Raw genomic sequence first — 18,564 nt, 5'->3', positions numbered from 1 at the left:
CGCCATAGCCAGGGCTCAATACTACCCAAGCTGGTACTACCCAGATAACGTTTCTCGCCGCCACCAGGCGCCGCTACTATACTTCAAACTCCTGCGCAAGACGCCCATACCCCGCGGCCACTCGCAAAAGCATTGCAGAATCTGGCGCCGTCTGCCGGAATCTCTCCGCGACGTAAAAAACGTCATCACGTGATACCGATTGCGAAATATTGCGTCTCCAGTGGCTCAGCTCGTTCAGCCACAGTTGTTTTCGTGTTGCGAGCATGGAATGCGTGCGTCTTACGTGCAAAACAGCCTGGTGCAGGCTAACAAAGGAGTTATCGTCTCATCATCATCATCATCAGCCTGGTTATGCCCACTGCAGGGCAAAGGCCTCTCCCATACTTCTCCAACTTCCCCGGTCATGTACTAATTGTGGCCATGTTGTCCCTGCAAACTTCTTAATCTCATCCGCCCACCTAACTTTCTGCCGCCCTCTACTACGCTTTCCTGCCCTTGGAATCCTTGGAATCCATTCCGTAACTCTTAACAATATCGTCTACATCGTAACAAAGGACTACGGCATCGTCTACTCTCGTTGGAGCGTGTGCACGTGGCGCAACTCGGAGCACTCACACACCTCGTGAACATTTATGTCTACTGAGGCAAGCATGTTGTGCTTCCTGAAGGGGACAGTCGATCTTACGAGGCTCTTGCACTTTGCCACAGCCACACAGTATGTACATCCCAGATAGCCACAAACATCCAATCGATGTGCCGGCATGATCCAAACATCCAGCAAAAAATGGGGCGTCCTATGGACATCCTTTAAATGCACATACATCTAAGGGACGTACAATGGCATCAATGTTTTGGATGTCCATTGAACATCCATTTAGTTCATTCATCAGACGCACAGCGGAAAAAATGTTGGATGTCCATAGAACGTCTCTAAAAACAGTACTTCAGACGTACATTGTACCTCCATAAAGTCTGTAGTTTAATTATGCATGCATTATAGGCCCTCCAAAACTTTCGCATTGTATACGCCCTTCTATGATGTTGACGTGGACGATGCTACGCGGTTGGTGCCTGTAGTTGGTGCGTATATATCGCGCTGTATCATAAGTTCACATGTAATGGATGTCCATATGACGTCCCATTCTTTTGCTGGACATCGATCGATCGTTTCTACTTCATAAAATCAATGTTTGCGCATGAAATGTACATTTTTTTTCAGTAGAACAATATACACAAACAGCGGGCGAAGCGAAAGAAGAATGTACATGCGCCCAAAACTTTCGTGTTGCAGATTCTGAGTTTTTGTCAAGGAAGTTTTATTACAAAAAATTCCGGAGTGGCAACACCCGCAGATTCTTACCAGCAGAGGTGAAGCCAGCGCTTTTCCTTACTTCATCGTTAAAAGCGTGCTGAACTAGGCGGAGAATAGTGGCATTGCAGCTGCTCTTGCTCTGTGATCATAAATTCTGGAGTGATTGAAAATTAAAAGCCTGTTGTTTCGGGCTACAATATTGCCATTGGCTTAGTCGTCATATCGCGATCTCCCATAACAAGTTGTCAAGACGTTCAATTTTGATCCTAAAACGAGTGACACAAACAGACACATAAATAATCATATGCATGGCAAAACTGACCGTTTCAAAACCGCTGAAAGCGAAAAGAAAACGCTTCCTCTACTCCGCCACGTCCTAACGTTAATCAATTCCCTTAGTAAGATGGCGGCAGCCGGCTTGAATTGCAGGGCACCATTTCCACTCCAGAATTATTTTTTAAGACCTCCTTGGTTTTTGTACTCTTCTTTGTTTCCGACTTTGGAAAAGTTCCAGTATTTATAGCAGAAAAAAGCGCATAGAAATGATATGAAGGGACTCCACTTTTATTAAGCACCACCAAACGTTTTAAAACTGCGACAACCCTCACGTGGGCAAGTTACTGCGTGGCCTCCGATACTTGACACCTCGTCTCGGAGGCCATGTGTGTCGAACGCAAGGAGCCGGAAGCACGCCATAAACGTCGCACTAAATGAAAAATGATGTTTAAAGACGTTATAAAAGTGAAATTATTTAAAGAGATTTTGCGTAGCATTATTGTCCAATTATCAATTATTCTCACAGTCGCGTGCCCGTCATACGTCACGACAAGCGCAGCCATCAACCAAGCGTGTGCTGGCATGTGCCAGCTTGTCGTGTTTCGGTAGAGTTCCGGCGCGAAAAACCGTGCTCTGGTGCTCCCTGAAGGACTGCGGAAGATGGTAAGATAGCGACAGCTTTTCCGTTCTCACAACGAGCCACTCTTAGGTTGCAGTGCTGATGCTGTGACACTTCATTTCTTATTCTCGCCATGTCTGCAGTGGTGTCCGATCGTCAGTAGGCTTATGTTTTTCAAGGTATGTCGGCAGTTTGCTTTTGCTTTCTTCTCTTTTATGCTGGTAATGAGTGCTTAGCATGGGCCGAAGAGCTTATGCACAACGCAAATGCACAGCAGTTTCGGCAGTACCCTTCAAGGGATGTCGGCAGTGTTGTCGGAATAGTATTAAACTGAGCCAATTGGTGCGTAGCTAAGACGAGTTTGCAACAGTTGAACTGGAACCCGAAACAAACGGCGATAGACAAGCGATGTTCTTGTCTTTCTCCCTTTGTCCCGTGTTTCAGTTCAGCTTCTCATATTCGTCTTGGTCTTTCTTGTGCTATCAGCGTCAAATGAAACGTGAACAGCGGAGCGCGTGGCCCAAGCATAAGTGAAGGCGTAGTGCGCGCCGTCCAGTCATCACCATTGACAAGCGCGCACATCCGATTTGGCCGCACGGCGCTCGTTTGGGAGTCAAACCAACGGTTAAACGCGCTCGGCACGCCCACGCCGGCCACCGTCGCGGCTGCCAGCGATACCGAGTTGTGCAAACTTGCTGATTGAAAGAATGAATGTGGCACACTACGCGCACCGCTGTTCGCGCCGTTCGCACCGATGGCACTTAAGGTTTCGGCGAATTGCGCGACAATACTCGCCGCGAACTGCAATATTTTAGCTTCTCTTTCATTTTTTCTCCATTTCAAATGTAAGAACCAGAACAGAAGCGAAAACATCGCGCGGTGCGGCCAAACCGGATGTGCGTTCCTGTCAATCATAGAGTTCACTACTAGTAGAACTGGTGGGGCTCTTGCATAGAGTTTCTCACTACATTATCTAGAGAGAAATCTGGCGCTGCTGCTCTGTGGTATGCATGGGAATGCCGTTATATTGTGGATTCGGATTGGCATCGTTCTCGTAGAGACAGGACACCTTGAAGACGCGCTTGGCAAGTACCGTTCCGTCTGTCACAATGATTCATTTTCTACTAGAACAGCACGTGAAAAGCTGTTTTAGCTTTATTATTACGCGAAAACATGTTTTGTTTAACTATGAGAACTTGTTATTGTGTGTACGACTACATGTTACGTAAAAAGTATCAGCGGGCCGCTAAAGTTGGAAGACAGACGACAAGGTTCGCGCTCGCTTTGAAACAGTTGGTCCTCTGCTCTTGCTTTTCTTCGCTTGGTCATGCATCGTGGGTGAGTAAAGACGTAATATGCGTGAATGGAAACATTTTATGAAGATTTTACTTTGAGAACGCGTTATTTGCGTAGCCTTATCCACGTTTTAGACGAAGCCTCTTACAACACCAGCCAACACGAGCCTCGCAGACACATATACCGTCATTGCCATGACGGCACGGTGCCCCCTTAAGAAACTCCCATAGACGGTGGCGCCAGATTACCTTCTAGGTGTTATAGTGAGAAACTCTATGGGCTCTTGCATTGCCCAGGGGGCGCTGCGAAGGATGGATGGATGGATGTTATGAGCGTCCCCTTTGGAATGGGGCGGTGGGTTGCGCCACCAAGCTCTTGCTACTATGCTGCCTAATATCCTACCTAGGTTAACCCATGAAAAAAGAAAAAAAAAACACACTGAACTACCACATCCAAACTTTCTGATCCCTTATTGCGAACTGTGCTTTTGTATGTCTCCGTCATTTGTCGTTTCCCTACTTTTCTTCCACCTATTCTCCAATCGCCTCTTACTAATGTCTATTGCGGACCTGTTTGCTTTACCACTGCTCCCGCTGAACCCAAGGGCTTCAAGGAGGACAGTGGTGCCTAAATCGACCGCTGGGTAGGCGTCTTCACATTCTAATAAAATATGCTCCATCGTTTCCCTAGCTTTACCGCAGCAAGCACATGCTTCTTCTTCCTTCTTATATCTCGCTTTATAGGTGCGTGTTCTAAGGCATCCCGATCTCGCTTCAAAAAGTAATGAGCTTCCCTTTGAGTTATCATAAATGGTTTCGAAAATGGTGCTAAAAAGCGCCCTCTGTCCTGAACTGGGTAGTACCAAGCTCGGTTGTGTTGTACCACGGCTGGGGTGGCTAGCCCCTTCTAGCCACCCTACCACGGCTTGCAGTGAATATCGGGCGCCGAATATTTTTTCAGGGGTGGCATTCTGCGTAAGGGCAATAAATTATGCAACGCCGAATGCGTGTGCGCCGTTCAAGAAATAAGCGGCGAAGTTTTAGCGCAGTATCAGTCGCAAGTGAAGCGAGTTGCGTACGAAGTTGGACTTCAGGTAAGGTTTGCACGCTGCTAGATTTAGGCGCACAAACGCGAGGAAATGCTTGCTATAAATGAACTCGCAGCAGCTATAAGCAGACATGTGTACAGAACTGCTCAAGCGCACGATCGTACGCGCCGCGACGGCAGCGGTCTTTCTACATGCCTGCACTGTAGTAGCAGCCATCTGTCCCTTTAGCAACTGATAAATAACTGATGCAATGCATATGAGCTCGCAGTAACGTACGTACGAATCGCGCTGCTCGCCTGATGTAGCTTTTAATGACAGCACTTCAACATCGATGTGCTGCAATCAATGCTACCTTGCTGCGCTGCCTCAACGTGCTGGCTTGAGGTCAAGGATTTCAACGAATCAGCGCGATCATTTGTGGTTGTTTGCACACACACCAGGTCACTTCACCACTTCGCACCAGTCACTGTGGCCGGGTCTCGAATCGTGAGTCACCAGCCATGCCTGCTGCTGCTGCAAAAGACCGAACTTTAGAACGCAAATAATCAAGCAAGCTTCAAGACAGGCGAAGCAGTCAGCATGGTGAAAAGTTTCGCCTACCCAGCACGACGAACTGCGGCCATCCAGTGCGCCCGATGCTCCGCTTCGTGAGGCTTTGAAGGAAAATGGTAGAATCTGATGTTGGGATTCAGGCCTACTTGTTCATAGCAGCCCACAACGCAGAAGTAACGACAGTGACACTTTTTCGAGGCAGAGCTAGGTCTCTGCGGATCGGCATCGCCGATTCCTTCTGCTTCCAGCGTTACGTCTCACGGAGCATGCTCTGAAGTGAAGGCGCTAAAACGACGGTGGACGAAGAAGGAACACACACACACAGGGTACCACTTCCAACAATGTTTAATACGGAAAAAAACGCCACTGATTTATACTAGTAGCGCAATCAGTTTCTCAGTGCTCATTCGCGTTCAGGCAAAGCCGTTAATTCTTTGCGTGATAGTGATATGGATGCAACACTTACACAGTTATCACCTGCTTCAATGAGCTGGTGATAAGCTCGGCCTCCTCACAAAATTTGACGAGGGATCAAATACATGAATAAAACTGCATTGTCATTGTCAAAGATGCTGCAAACGAATTCTGGGGTGCTACGCAATGTCAAGACAAGTAAAATATGTATTTTTTCGTTAAAGAATATATTCTTATGTCCCAAAAATTGTGCCATAACTTACGGATATCAATGCTTCCATGTTCTTTGTCTGTTAAATAAGAAAGAAAATATCACACGAACTTTGGAACTATATCGGTGCGGAACCAGCGAAGCAGTGCATACTGCTGATATCATAAATGTAAAGACTGTAAAATGAACAAGTTGAGGACGAATATTTTAATGAAACTTTGTCATTCAAGAAACTTGTTTACATTTTTGCACATATGGAACGGCCAGGGAAAAATCTCAGTGACGCTGTCCTTTGTTCCAATATGCTGCACAGGAGCAGCTGTGACCGGTCGTGTATTGTAATTGCACCGAAATTGTAGGCGCAACAGAGATCACATATAAGAAGCAGCAGTTCTGCAAAATATACATCAAAAATGCAAAGTACAGTGGAATACACAAATATGAAGATAAAGCTTGATAAAAAGCACAAAAGTGTCTCTACAAACAAAGTTCATTGCATGTCTCCACAAAACCTTGCAAGAAGATATCTAAATAGACGTATAAGTATCCAATAAATCTACGTATCTAACCAAAAGGCACTGTATACAGGGTGTTTCAGCTAACTTGAGCCAGAGAAAACATATGCCGATACACTGTAAGACGACACGACCAAGTGCATGTTGCTCACTTTTGTACGTAGTGTGTCGCACTATATTTTGTATTTTGCTTAATTAGATATTTAGTCAAAATTAATAAGCCAACTTATAATGTAACGAAGCTAGGAAAAAATTATAATTAGAAAATTGCAGAGCGGTTTCCAAAACATCCAAATAAACAGTTTCTGTCTTTCTATATATCTATTAAGTATTAGTGTTTCAGCTTACTGATGATGCCTGCGAAATGCAAAACGCCAAGTGACATGCCCGCTTGCGCGTCGTGGTTGCACTGCTCGCCAACGTTCCGCGCACAAGCAGCCATAGGCGCGCTGCCGCTTAAAAGGCGACAGGGCAGAGATGTAGGATTTGGCTGTGCCATTTACGCCAGCAATGTGCTCCTCTCGCGAAAGTTTGTTACAGCGTTATGCAGACACAGCAGTTATCGCTTGTGCTGCCGGAACTAACAGGTCAGTCATTTCGCGATAGCTGTAAGCAAATTGAACATTCCTAAATAAGAAAAGTTAGAAGGCTGGAAATGGTAGAATAAGAGTATCCTAATGGACCAGATGCTGGTCTTTCACTGAATTTACGTTTATTTTTCAAGCGCTCGAAGAGGTCACCTTCTGCAGCGATACAACACTGAGGTCTTCTGACAAAGCTTGCTGTCGCTGCCTTGAGTACTGTTGGTGAAATGCTGTGACAGACTTCAGTTATATTCTCCTGTAAGGCTTCCGGAGTTGTTTCCGTCGTGTATATGTGATCCTTAATATAGCCCCACAAGACAAAATCAAGAGGGTTGAGGCCGGATGACCTTGCCGTCTACAGGACGGGCCCGTTTCTCCCTATTCATTGCCCTGAGAAGGTAACATCAAGCTATGCCCGTGCTCGACTGCAGCTTTGGGCTGGGGCCCCATTGCACTGATACCACAATGCGTCAAGCTGGGCAGCAGAAGTCTTCAACCGGCCCTTTGAGGAACTCGCTTACATGCCTCTTGCTTGTCAGAGTATCGTTAAAAAACTTTGGGCCAATGACTGTGCTGTCATATATTCTGCACCAAACTTTAAAAGACCACAGATATTGGTGGCGGGATGTTCCTAGCCAGTGGGGATTTTGCTCACTGCAATAGTGTGCGTTGTGGATATTTACTTGGCGATTTCGGGAAAAATTCGCCTTGTTAGTCCGGAAACCTTGGTTGAGAAAGTCAGAATCCTGATCCTCCTGAATCAAACTCCAATTCGCAAAATCGAGTATCTTTTGGAGATCCCTTGCCTCCAGGCATTGATTCAACTGCAGGAGATAAGGGTGCAGTCCAGCTGTTTTCAAAATCATTCAGACAGTTGAGTTGCACACACCGAGCTGTGCGCTCACGCTGCACGTGCTATCGTGTGGATTAGCCACCATGAAAGACAAAACGTTGGAGCGAACCTCATTATTTATGAGCGAAGCTCTCTGCCTCTTTCTTGTGAAGCTGACAGCTTGCTTGAGCAGCTCGTAGGTGTTGAATATTGTCATCGGGCTCGGTCGCGTACCCGGGTGCCAGCTTCGAAATATTCTTGCAACCTGCCGTCTCTATCTGCCTGCACCTCCTAGAGCAAGCATCATGTCTGCCTTTTCCTTTCCTCGTTCAAAAAAGGCGTCACGAAATTGGTCGCGCTTAAACAGCCGATGCACGATAATGTGAGTATCGCTGTCTAGAACTACCATCGCCACCACATCCGTCAGTCGCTTTACGCAGCACAGGAGATAACAGTTGCTAGGTTAAATCGAACAGCCAATGCTTGCGTCGCTGCCCTGTCACTCTATAAGTGGCAGCGCACCTATGGCTGTTTGTGCACGGAACGCTTGGGAGCAGTGCAATCACGACGCGCGAGCGGGCATGTCACGTTGGGTTTTTTTTTATTTCGTGGGCATCCGCAGTGAGCTGAAAAACACTAATACTTAATAAATAGAAAGAAATTGTTTATTTGGGCGTTTTGCAAACCGCTCTGCAACTCTTCATTGGAATTTTTTTCCTAGCTTCGTTGCTTCAGAAGATAATTAATCTTTACTAATTATCTCATTAAACAAAATACAAATATAGCGTGAAACACTGCATTTGTTTTGAACACATATATACAATTAACAGAAAAGGGAAAGCGAGGAGCAGGCTGGCAACTGACACACTGCATACCAGAGTGAGCAACATGCATTTGGTCGCGTCGTCTTAGAGTGCATCGGCATATTTTTAAACTCTGGCTAAAGTTAGCTAAAACACACTGTATGATGTGTCAAACAAGGCAAATAAACATGTTGCGCAATCACAGATTCACAGATCACAGAAGACCCGGCGTAGTTGCCCAGTGGCTGTGGTGTTGGGCTGCTGAGAACGAGGTCGCGGGGTCGAATCCCGGCCGCCGCATTTCGATTGGGGCGAAATGCGAAAACACCCGTGTACTTAGAGTTAGGTGCACGTTAAAGAACCCCAGCTAGTCGAAATTTCCGGAGTCCTCCACTGCGGCGTGCCTCGTAATCAGAAAGTGGTTCTGGTATGTAAAACCCCATAATTTTCTATCAGAGAATCCTGAAGCCCGCCCACACGCTCCCCCGATGCATTGCGCGCGATGGAAGGCGGCGTGATGAATGCCGATGCCTCCCTGCTTTTCTCTGTTGCGCACACATGACTGACCCACCATTGTTGGGCCACCCGCCCCCTCCCCCTGCGCTTTTACTCGCACATACAGCATGCGGCGGGCGCTGACAATCTTATCGCCCTTGGACTTTATATGGAACATCACGGCGACGACAGGTATGCGCCTTGAGTGTCCATATAATTGCAATAATACAATAAGAGTATCCAGCAACTACGAGTCCCGTGGCCCATTACTTTTCGCAAAAGAAGTAACAAAATCGAACTTTCACCATGCATCAATTCGCTCCGCCGCAACATCTTTTGTATGTGTGTGTGTGGGGCGGGGGCATCGAAATGAAGAAATGCAAAGGAACGCATGTTGGCCACAATCGAATGCATACTTGGGGCGCCTAATGAAGCTACCCAAGGAATATCGAAGCAAACGTGAGACGCTTGGTCCACAGAGAACCATATGCATGCTGCTCATTACCCTACACTGGCAAGATAAAATACTTTCAGCAGACGTTGCGATAACATTGAAATGATGCTGGCGCCCTCAAGTGAACGCGTTGCAATCTGTCGATTCCCCACAATGGTGGCGGCGAGCGACCATTCCTTCTTTTTGTCGTTTGCTTGCCAGTAAGCATCCAAAACTGTGAGGCCAAAATCCACTCGGCCAGAGAAAAATGAACACGCTCCAAAGTGTGCCGCGCGGTTGTCAGGGCAACACGTGAAAAGCGGATGACCTCAGGCTGGCTCTGGCAGGCCGCGGGTAGCAAGAACAAGAAAATTGAGGAGACTCAATGTGTCCTCGCGAATAAAAGTCAAAGTAGAAAGAATAAATAAGAGCGTAGTTACCTTTGCTGGCTTTAGCATCTTGACATGGATGCTTTGGCGCAGGTGAAAAACATGTTGATATTCTTTTCTGTGACATGATGGCACAAATGAATCGTCACAATGGTTCGTTTCATCGGACCTCGCTGCGTGCTTTGTCAACTTGTCTGATAGTGTGTTGATTTGGCTTGTCTTGTTGTAAGGTCTGATGAACGACTTTAGAAATGTCATTGCAGCTTTGGAGTCAAATGTTTCAAAGAACATTAACCTCGCCAAGATGCGGAATTGAAAATGTTAAGCACGGCTTTGGAAATGTCAGTGCACCTTTCACATCAAACGTTTGTGTTATCTTTATACCCATAAAGTTTCGGAATTGAAATCCATGCGGTCCGTAGATACTGCGGCCTCTGCGAGATGCCGTGACGAGCCCGCTTGCCATCAAAACGCCCTCGAAATTTTGTGCTCGGATGGGGATCTTTGCATTATGCGACTCCAGGTGCATGGGCGTTGCCACACGAAATCCAGCCCAAGTTCACAATCTTCGCGCTGAAATGTCTTTTCGAGCGTAAAAAACACATTCTAGACAAAAACCATCATGATTTCCTGCGCCAGGGGTTGTTTGGTCAGCGGTACATCGCAGCACGAAAAAATTTGGGGGGGGGGGGGGGGGTGAAGCCCCATAAGCCCCCCCGTCGACGGCTGCTTTGATGTATTCCGAGGCAAAAAACAGGCGACTACCTCAAAGAAATAGACGGCAATCACTACAAGGGATGGTTTAATGACATCCTGCAGAACTTGCCAGCTGGTAGCGTTGTTGTTTTGGGCAATGCACCTTACCATACCCGACGAGAAGAGAAATTGCAGGCGACAGCTTGGAAGGAGGAAATATACAGGAGTGGGTCAAAAGCAAAAGCATCACCTACAGCGAAAGGATGGTGAAAAATCTGCTGTTTGAGTTGGTAGCATCTGTAAAGCCACACTTTCTGAGCCACATCGTAGACAATGCAGCTGAAAGGGGGGGTTGCATAATACTCAGGCTCCCACCGTACCCCTGCAAATTTAATCCTATCGAGCTTGTGTGAGCAAAGTTGAAAAATGGCATCGCTGCGGACAACAGAGACTTCAAGCTGTCCACGGTCGAAGACATCTTCAGGGAAAAAATCAAGCACGTAAAGGCAGAAGACTGGAGGAAGAACATTCACCACGTGATGGACCTGGACGTAAAGGTCAGGCTTGATACGTCTGGAAGTGACCGCATCCAACCCATTATCATCCAAGTGGGTGAAGATGACAGTGAAGAAAGCAACTCCGACTGCAAGCTGTCCAGCATTGAGCCACTCGATGAAGCATAACAGTATCTTATTAACAAAAGAACAGCCCTTATTAGGGCTACCAAAACTTTGCCGGTGAGTTTGCAGCTACCAACCATCCTCCCATGACCTCTCAAATAAATAAGCAGTTCATTTGGTGACATATTCCTTTTAATGGAAGCTCAATTCTGAAAAAGCAGCGTCCTGCACAGATCGTGCTCAATATAAGTACTGGCATGGAAACGTGTTCAAATGCAAATACAATTATTAACCCTGAATAACAATGTGGGGCCCAAAATGCTCATTCGAGCAGCCACTTTCCAGTTTGACATGAAAAAGCAGTAGTCAATGCGAAATTGACAGCCACTGTTAGCAGCCTGCATGCCAAAGCACATTTATCTGGTTGCATTGCTTATTTTGGTTATCTGGCTCAGGTAAATAATGCAAATAAGAGAACAGTTATAAAACATCATCAGCTTAGTAAGGCCCAGAATGCTCATTCGGGATAGCAGTAGCCGAGGGCATGCTTGAAAGGCACCAGTAGCAGTCTGCACATCAAAACTCGGTCATGCCGTAGCCATTGTTGGTGAAACGGCAGCAATCAATGCGAATGTGAGAGCCACTGTTTGCAGCTTGCATGCAAAAGCACGTTCACATTGTTGCATTGTTTATTTTGCTTATCTGGCTCAGGCAAGTAATGCAAATAAGATAACAATTATCAAACATCATTAGCTAACTGAGGCCTGGAAAACTCGTTTGGGTAGCTATTAATAGCAGTAGTCGAGGGCACACTTGAAAGGCACTGTTTGCAGTCTGCACTTCATATCACAGTCATGCCGTAGCCATTGTTGTATTTGTTTATCTGACTGGGCAAGTAACACGAATGTAAGCACAATTATTCACCCTGAATATCTCTGCTGTCATTGTTTGTAGTAAAAAATCCTGAGTAAAGTTGAATGTGTTTTATTGAGGCAATTTTTTAATTCACAAGCCATTAGCATAGCGACGGCCAGGTTCAGACAATGACATTAGTGAAGTAATAAATGGTGAAAGTTACAAAAGCTCTCAGTGCACTGCTTTGCTGGGCTCCATTCACTGAAAAATGCCTTTGTAACGATAAAAGCGTCAGACAGGAAATGACACTGCACTGCACAATGTTATTCGTGTTGAAAATTTGTACCAGCATATGTGATGGGCACTGAAACCGTCTATTTACTAAGACTGGAAGCTTGGAAAATTTTTCACAATATGGCACCCTTTCATGTGCACTTCTGGCGAGCTGCCGCGTGCACTGATGCATAAACATGAGCAGAGGTAAGAGGCAAAGTTGCTCTGGAACCCACATGCCGCTTTTAAGAAAATGTATCTGTAAACCTTTGTCTTCATAAGTGATCAAAATTTGTTTTGAGTAAGTTGGTTAATCACATTGCGGCAACAAAAAGCAAGGACAGAAAACACAGCGAGAAGGCAGATTGAGAAGACGAGGTAGACCAGTGAGAAAGGCTTTAATGAGATGGAAGGGCCAGCCCTGCAGTTTACAGGAGTCAGTGCTTTGAATGAGATGGGTCAATGAAAAAGTTAAAAAGACTTTGCTGAAAGAAAACTAGCAAAAACAAATGCTAATATAAAATAAAAGGACAGAAATAAGAGTGCAAACAAGCATGGAAGCGGGCACATATTCACACAAGAACGTGTATACTAAGTAAATCTCAAATATCAACAAATGTGGAAAATAAAAAAAATTAGACAAAATGCAAGAAAACATACACACGCGTTTACAAACAGACGCGGGTACAGGTATTAGGAGTGGGTTCACAAGCTGCTGTGCCTACCTTCTCGTATGTTTTTCTTTTTACCATTCTCTTAACACTGTCTTGGGAATTTTTAATTGCAACATATCACGAGAATCGAAAAGCAGCGCGGAGCTGTGTTGTGGGAAAGCATATAGAGAGCTGGCAACACACCTTATGCGTGACTGTATCACAGCACGCATTCTACAGCTTGCGCGTGCAGTGAGCACTGGTGGATCAATCGACGGTGCTACACAACACTCGAACACCGTTGCTAGACACTCGGCTATCTCACTGCTGACAATGATTGTTCACGCTAAGTTGACGGTGACAAATCTTTGCGTTGAAGGCTTCTTCTGCAAATATTTTCTGTTGAGACATTCGTAGGTTTGTTTCATGCGCGCACACTTTTCTGATTTCTCCTGTGAATGGATTTGCTCCATCACTTCACACCGTCCGACGAAAAACGCAGCGACACAGTACACGAACACACCCGCCACTAACAGTTAGGCACCAGTCTTTGGAAAACTTTTCTCGTCGTAACTTCACTCAGGAGTGAAATAAAACAACATGGAACAAACATGCAGGATGTGTGTTTGTAGCGGTCGCCGCGGGATCCTGTTTTCAGGCAAAGCGTAGCGCAGCGCCAGCGATGCTCACTGCAATGTTCCTTCACCAGATCACGGCTCAGAATAAACGCACGCGGCACAAATGCCGCATCGTAAGCTCGCAGTAATATTTCCTGCATGATAGACCATCACAAACAGTTCTGGAATTCACTTTGATGAGGGGCTGAAGCACACAGCTGATGCGACCTCGCCCAGTTCGAAGCGCGAGTGGCCATCTTCTCTGTCGGCGGGGTCAGCGGCCGTCCGGCTCATGACGTTAGTCCAGAGTGTGCGCCCATTGGTGTATGCTAGTGTGCCTCCGCCTCAGAGGAGTAAATGCCCCCTTTTTTCTAAAGTTGTATCCGGCTATAGAGGGAAATCTGGCGCTGTGATCGTTCAACCATCATGGGAATGATGGGAAGTACAGACTACGGATTGGCATTCTGTTGACTGGCGAACTAGTCTACAGGTATTTTTTGGCAGTTTTGGTTTCGCTTCAGGCACAATTGCTATAACCCGCAGTGGGATTGTGCGGCGCAAAGCTCTCTGCTTTTGTTCTGTTGCTCGAAGTGGCGATAGCGCGCTGGGCCAGCGGCTGGGCCGATGTTTGTGTCGCAGTGTGATGTCGAAGCCCTGACGAGAAAGCGACAGCATCGTAAATGTTGAAAGAATGTGTTTTGACCGTTTGGACCTTGGTCAAGTGTGTTAGGTTGGTGCTATAGCATTACGTGCTTTATGAAACTTCAGAATAGGAAAAAGAACGCACTACTGATACAAGACATACAGTTGTACTTCTAGTGGCTTGAGAAACAAATTTTATTGACGGCTTCATTATGCATTGCTCGTTTATGTGCTCACTGAAATGCGTGTTTTAGGACTTTGAGAACACAAACTTACTTGTGGTAGAAGAGGTTGCTGCTTCTTGGCTGTAGTCTAGTGTCGCAAAATGGGTAAATGCAAAGCCATGCTATAATGCTTTGGAAGCGGTATGGCAATATAATATATAATGAAGTATACTCGTAGGAGGCCACAAGCGTCCTAGCTAGCACTGCAGCAGATGTGCTTAAAAGTACTTGAAGACGTTTAGCAATCGTGACAGCCGACGCAGCCTTTCGAAAGAGCAAGAGAGTTCACAAGTGCCTGTCGTCTGTGAGAAAAGTATCACGTTTGCAGAGAGCAGGCGTCGTAGCAGATGACACTTGTAGCATTCCTCTCAAGGGCGCAACATATTTATTTCCATAAATAGTTCGCGAGTATTTTTATATAAGTACATGCACGGTTGTTATTGCTGTTGTAAAAATAAATAAATAATTATTCTCTGGCATTAAATCGGGAACAGAATCGCACAAGAATGCATACCCTGGTGTGCCCTGTTGGTAACCCATAGTAAACAGTGCTTCAATCTCAAAGTCATACAAAGTTTATGTAACGTGTTGTACATTATATAAGATACTGCTGAAATAAAATTAGATTTTACGCAATAATATTTGATTATAGCTTTGTTTACTGCGCCGGAAGCAAATGCCACTAGTCTAAAGATTGAAGTCAATCCGAAGCCTGTACTTCCCATCATTCCCATGTAGGTTGAGGCAACGCTCATGAGAGCCCCCATAGTCACTAGCGCCACATTTCCCTCTAGGGTATTTATTTAGAATTTCTATGCTGTCAATGGTGATGACTGGATGGCACGCACTATACCTTCACTTACGCTTGGGCCATGCGCTCCGCTGTTCAAGTTTCACTTGACGCTGATAGCACTGTGCTTCTTGTGGTCTGCAGGTTTTGTACACAACAGCACAATGGTTTCAGTAGTTCTGGCACATGTTTTCTATAGTAGTGCTCGATGTTGTCAGGTAGTCACTGTTCATGCATTGCTTTTGTTCTGTCTGCCGGTGGAGGTCTTTTGTAATAAGGGCTGTCTGTAGAGCTAAGTGATCTCTTGCACTCTTTGTTGCACCTCTGTACGTTTACCTAGCTCCTGTGTATAGCGTATAAGAACAAGGCATAAACTTTCACGTGTTCTTGAACAGTCAATCTTTTTGCACATTATATAAAGCTTTGCTGTGCCCTACTGCATGCAAGAACAAATTTTATTCAGTGGTACTATTTAACCAGATGCCTCAGATCTGCTTCCATGATAAAGGAGATGCTATAGCTGTATATTTCTACTCTGGGATTTTAACCTAGTCACTGAATTTAGAGGAGCTGAAAACCGGTTACTCAAAGCGTCTTGAGCTACTTTGTATGTCTTACCCCCTCCCCCCCTCAGTTAATAAATGTTCCTTAACTGGAAGCCCATGCTTGATTTGGTCAAGATAAAGCCTGATGCGAACGCGGCCAAGGAAAGGCACTGAATGTCTTGGACACTTTCACACATGTCGTTATAGTGACAGTCAAGCATGGGTGAATATCTAATTGCAGCGTAAGTAATAAGCAATGTGTTTTCATAGTTGTAATGATTCTGTCCTTTTTCATGTTTAGGATGCTCAAGCCAGCCAGCAAGAGAGTGGTCTTCCAAGTACAATTCGCCCTCCAGCCCCGTGTAGCATCGTACTATGTGCCTTTAGGAGTGCTGACAAATTTTCTTCCTCTTTTGAAACTGGTAGTGGTCTTACTTCTAATCACGGTAACAACTACAAGGCTACACCTATCTTCAGAGTACAAAAATAATGTTCCCTTTGAAGTGGCAACCTTAAGATGAGCACTCACTGCAACATGTTTCCTTGGTAGTACTGCTGCGGGGGCCAATGCAATTAACCACTGTTGCTATGTTGAGGCGTGGTGTATGAACACCAACCAGATAACACTACGGAGATGCAGATGTAGCAGCTCATCTCCAGCATCGGCTGAATCAGTGCTTTGGCCTATCGTGGCACCTGATTGCATTATAAGTAGTGCTGTACGTTTTCAAAAATGTGACAAATGTAGAATCCTGTTGCCTGGTGTCAGGCTGAGTGTACGGAAAGCATTGAGACAGTTTAAAAGGAAAGGGCTGATTTGATACTGATTCAAGTGGCTCAGCACTCTTGGCAGCATGGTATGGCCTGGTGCCACTGCACTTGGTTGACTAGTGCATGCCAAGTGTGCTGTGGTACCAGGTAACCACTAACTGCAATTACATTGACATTCCTTATGATCCATGAATCTACACACGAATTGGCTGTAGTCTCACTTGCATGGAAATATGATGTAGTTATTCTTCTCGAATAATTTATAGAGCATACCATGGTTGTATTTGGACTGCATGCTTACTTATTCGAGAAAAATGAGGCAAAAACTAAGATACTTCCTTGTTATAACAGTCTTCATTTCTAAGAAAGAACAGTATGTTAAAACTATTTTTTTTATGCAGCAGCTGTGTTCCAAATAATTTCTCCTTTCTGGAGAAGCTAATTTGGCCCCGTTTTGCTGCAGGGGGTTGCCTGCTTCTCTTACATAATTTATCATTTTGCTAACATATTGATGGTTTTCAGATTGTTTTTCCTATAGGATATATTGCTGTTTTGGGTCTTCAGCTGTTGCTCTCATTTATGTTTCACTACATTGTTTCTATTTCTTTTGTCTTTTGCTGAATACAAGGCTAGCCAAATAGTGATTTTATGTTTCCATATGTGAATTCTGGTTTTGTTTTTGTTCATGAGAATAAAGTCTCATAGTGTGCCCTCTGTGTTATTTTACTGGAGAGAATGCAGCTAACACTGTGCTGTTGCTCACCTAAGAAATCATTTTTTTATGAGAGAAGCGTTCCTTTTCAAGCATTGTTTTACTGTCTTATTCTATTTATCCTTGAGTATGTTTATGCTTAGTTGTTATGCATAAGTGATATCATTGTATTGGTTCGTGTGTTAAGTGCTCATTGAGCCTTTCAGAAACCAAGAGATGGCATTATGCTGCATTTTTAGTGTTCACATTATTTTCATGAGACAGCTGCAGTCTGCCATTATATTTCACTGCAAATATTGTGTACATCATTACGTACTTGTCAAACGGTTGATACCAATAAGAAAAGACTGGTGGTGACAACTTGAGTTTCTCCTCTCTTAGTAATAGTGGCACTTGATTTGTTGTCCCAAACAGTCCAGGACTGTCCGAGAAGCTGCGTATGCCAATAATCGCTGGCTGCAGTAGCGTCTCAAGCAGTCTGGGACAACAAATTGAAGAGGCCCAGTGCGTGCATGCATGCATGAGGAATAAAAGAAACGGCCAAAAATAGTACAATGGATGTCCTATGGACGTAAGTGTGGTTAATATGGATATCCATTAGATGTAGTAAATATCTATTGGATGTTTTGGATACCTATTAGATGTAATAAGTACATCTAATTGGATGTCTTGGACGTCTATTAGATGTTACATATATCCAGCGCTGACATCCCCACAACATACTACTTACATGTTCCGGATGCATTTGTGATGATCCAGAGTACATCTATGCAACATTTTCTGGATAAATCTGGATATCTAATGGACGTACTGAATCTCCAAGGTGTACCATATTATGCACATCTAATGGATGTATCTGGCTATCTGGGATGCACCAAAGTGACTAGAGTGATATATTCAATTACTTCTTGTAGTGTGTCATATGTTGAAAATCAAAAATATTTAGCCCAGTGGGTCGTACTAGAAAAGGCTCAGTGCATATTTTATGCTTTTGCTTTATTCATCTTATTTGTCGCAGCACACTTCAAAGCTGTGCTGTTTGCTTCGTTCTGGTCTTTTTCATGTTCGTCAGCACGACGTTATACAGGGTGTCCCAGTTAAATTTAGCCAGAGTTTAAAAGTATGCGAATGCCATGTAGCTGGACAGAACCCAAATTATTATTTCTTCATTTTGCCTAATTAAATAAGTCTTAGTTAAACTTCTAAAATATTATAATTAGAAGAAAAGTGTCAATGATAAAATTGTAAAGCGACATGAAAAACTGCCGGCACAGCTTTCTGTGCTAGCAGTGTTTTTCAGAGCGTGAAAGAAGCCTGCGAATGCACGCAAAGTGCCTCGAGCGGGCAGTCCCGCGGCAATTTTGCATAATTTTGCGTAGCGACAGTG

General features: G+C 44.8%; 1 long non-coding RNA gene across 1 annotated transcript; it reads left to right on the top strand.

Annotated features, from left to right (window-relative positions):
- The first annotated feature begins 2,032 nt into the window (after positions 1–2,032).
- Positions 2,033–17,177, top strand: LOC129382217 (uncharacterized). The gene is made up of 2 exons (XR_008610311.2): positions 2,033–2,386; positions 15,996–17,177. It is a non-coding gene; the product is annotated as an uncharacterized lncRNA (long non-coding RNA).
- Positions 17,178–18,564: the final 1,387 nt, after the last annotated feature.

This window comes from Dermacentor andersoni, chromosome 6 (assembly GCF_023375885.2).
Source record: "Dermacentor andersoni chromosome 6, qqDerAnde1_hic_scaffold, whole genome shotgun sequence".
Taxonomy (NCBI): domain Eukaryota; kingdom Metazoa; phylum Arthropoda; class Arachnida; order Ixodida; family Ixodidae; genus Dermacentor; species Dermacentor andersoni.
This window is presented reverse-complemented; position numbering and strand designations above follow the sequence as displayed.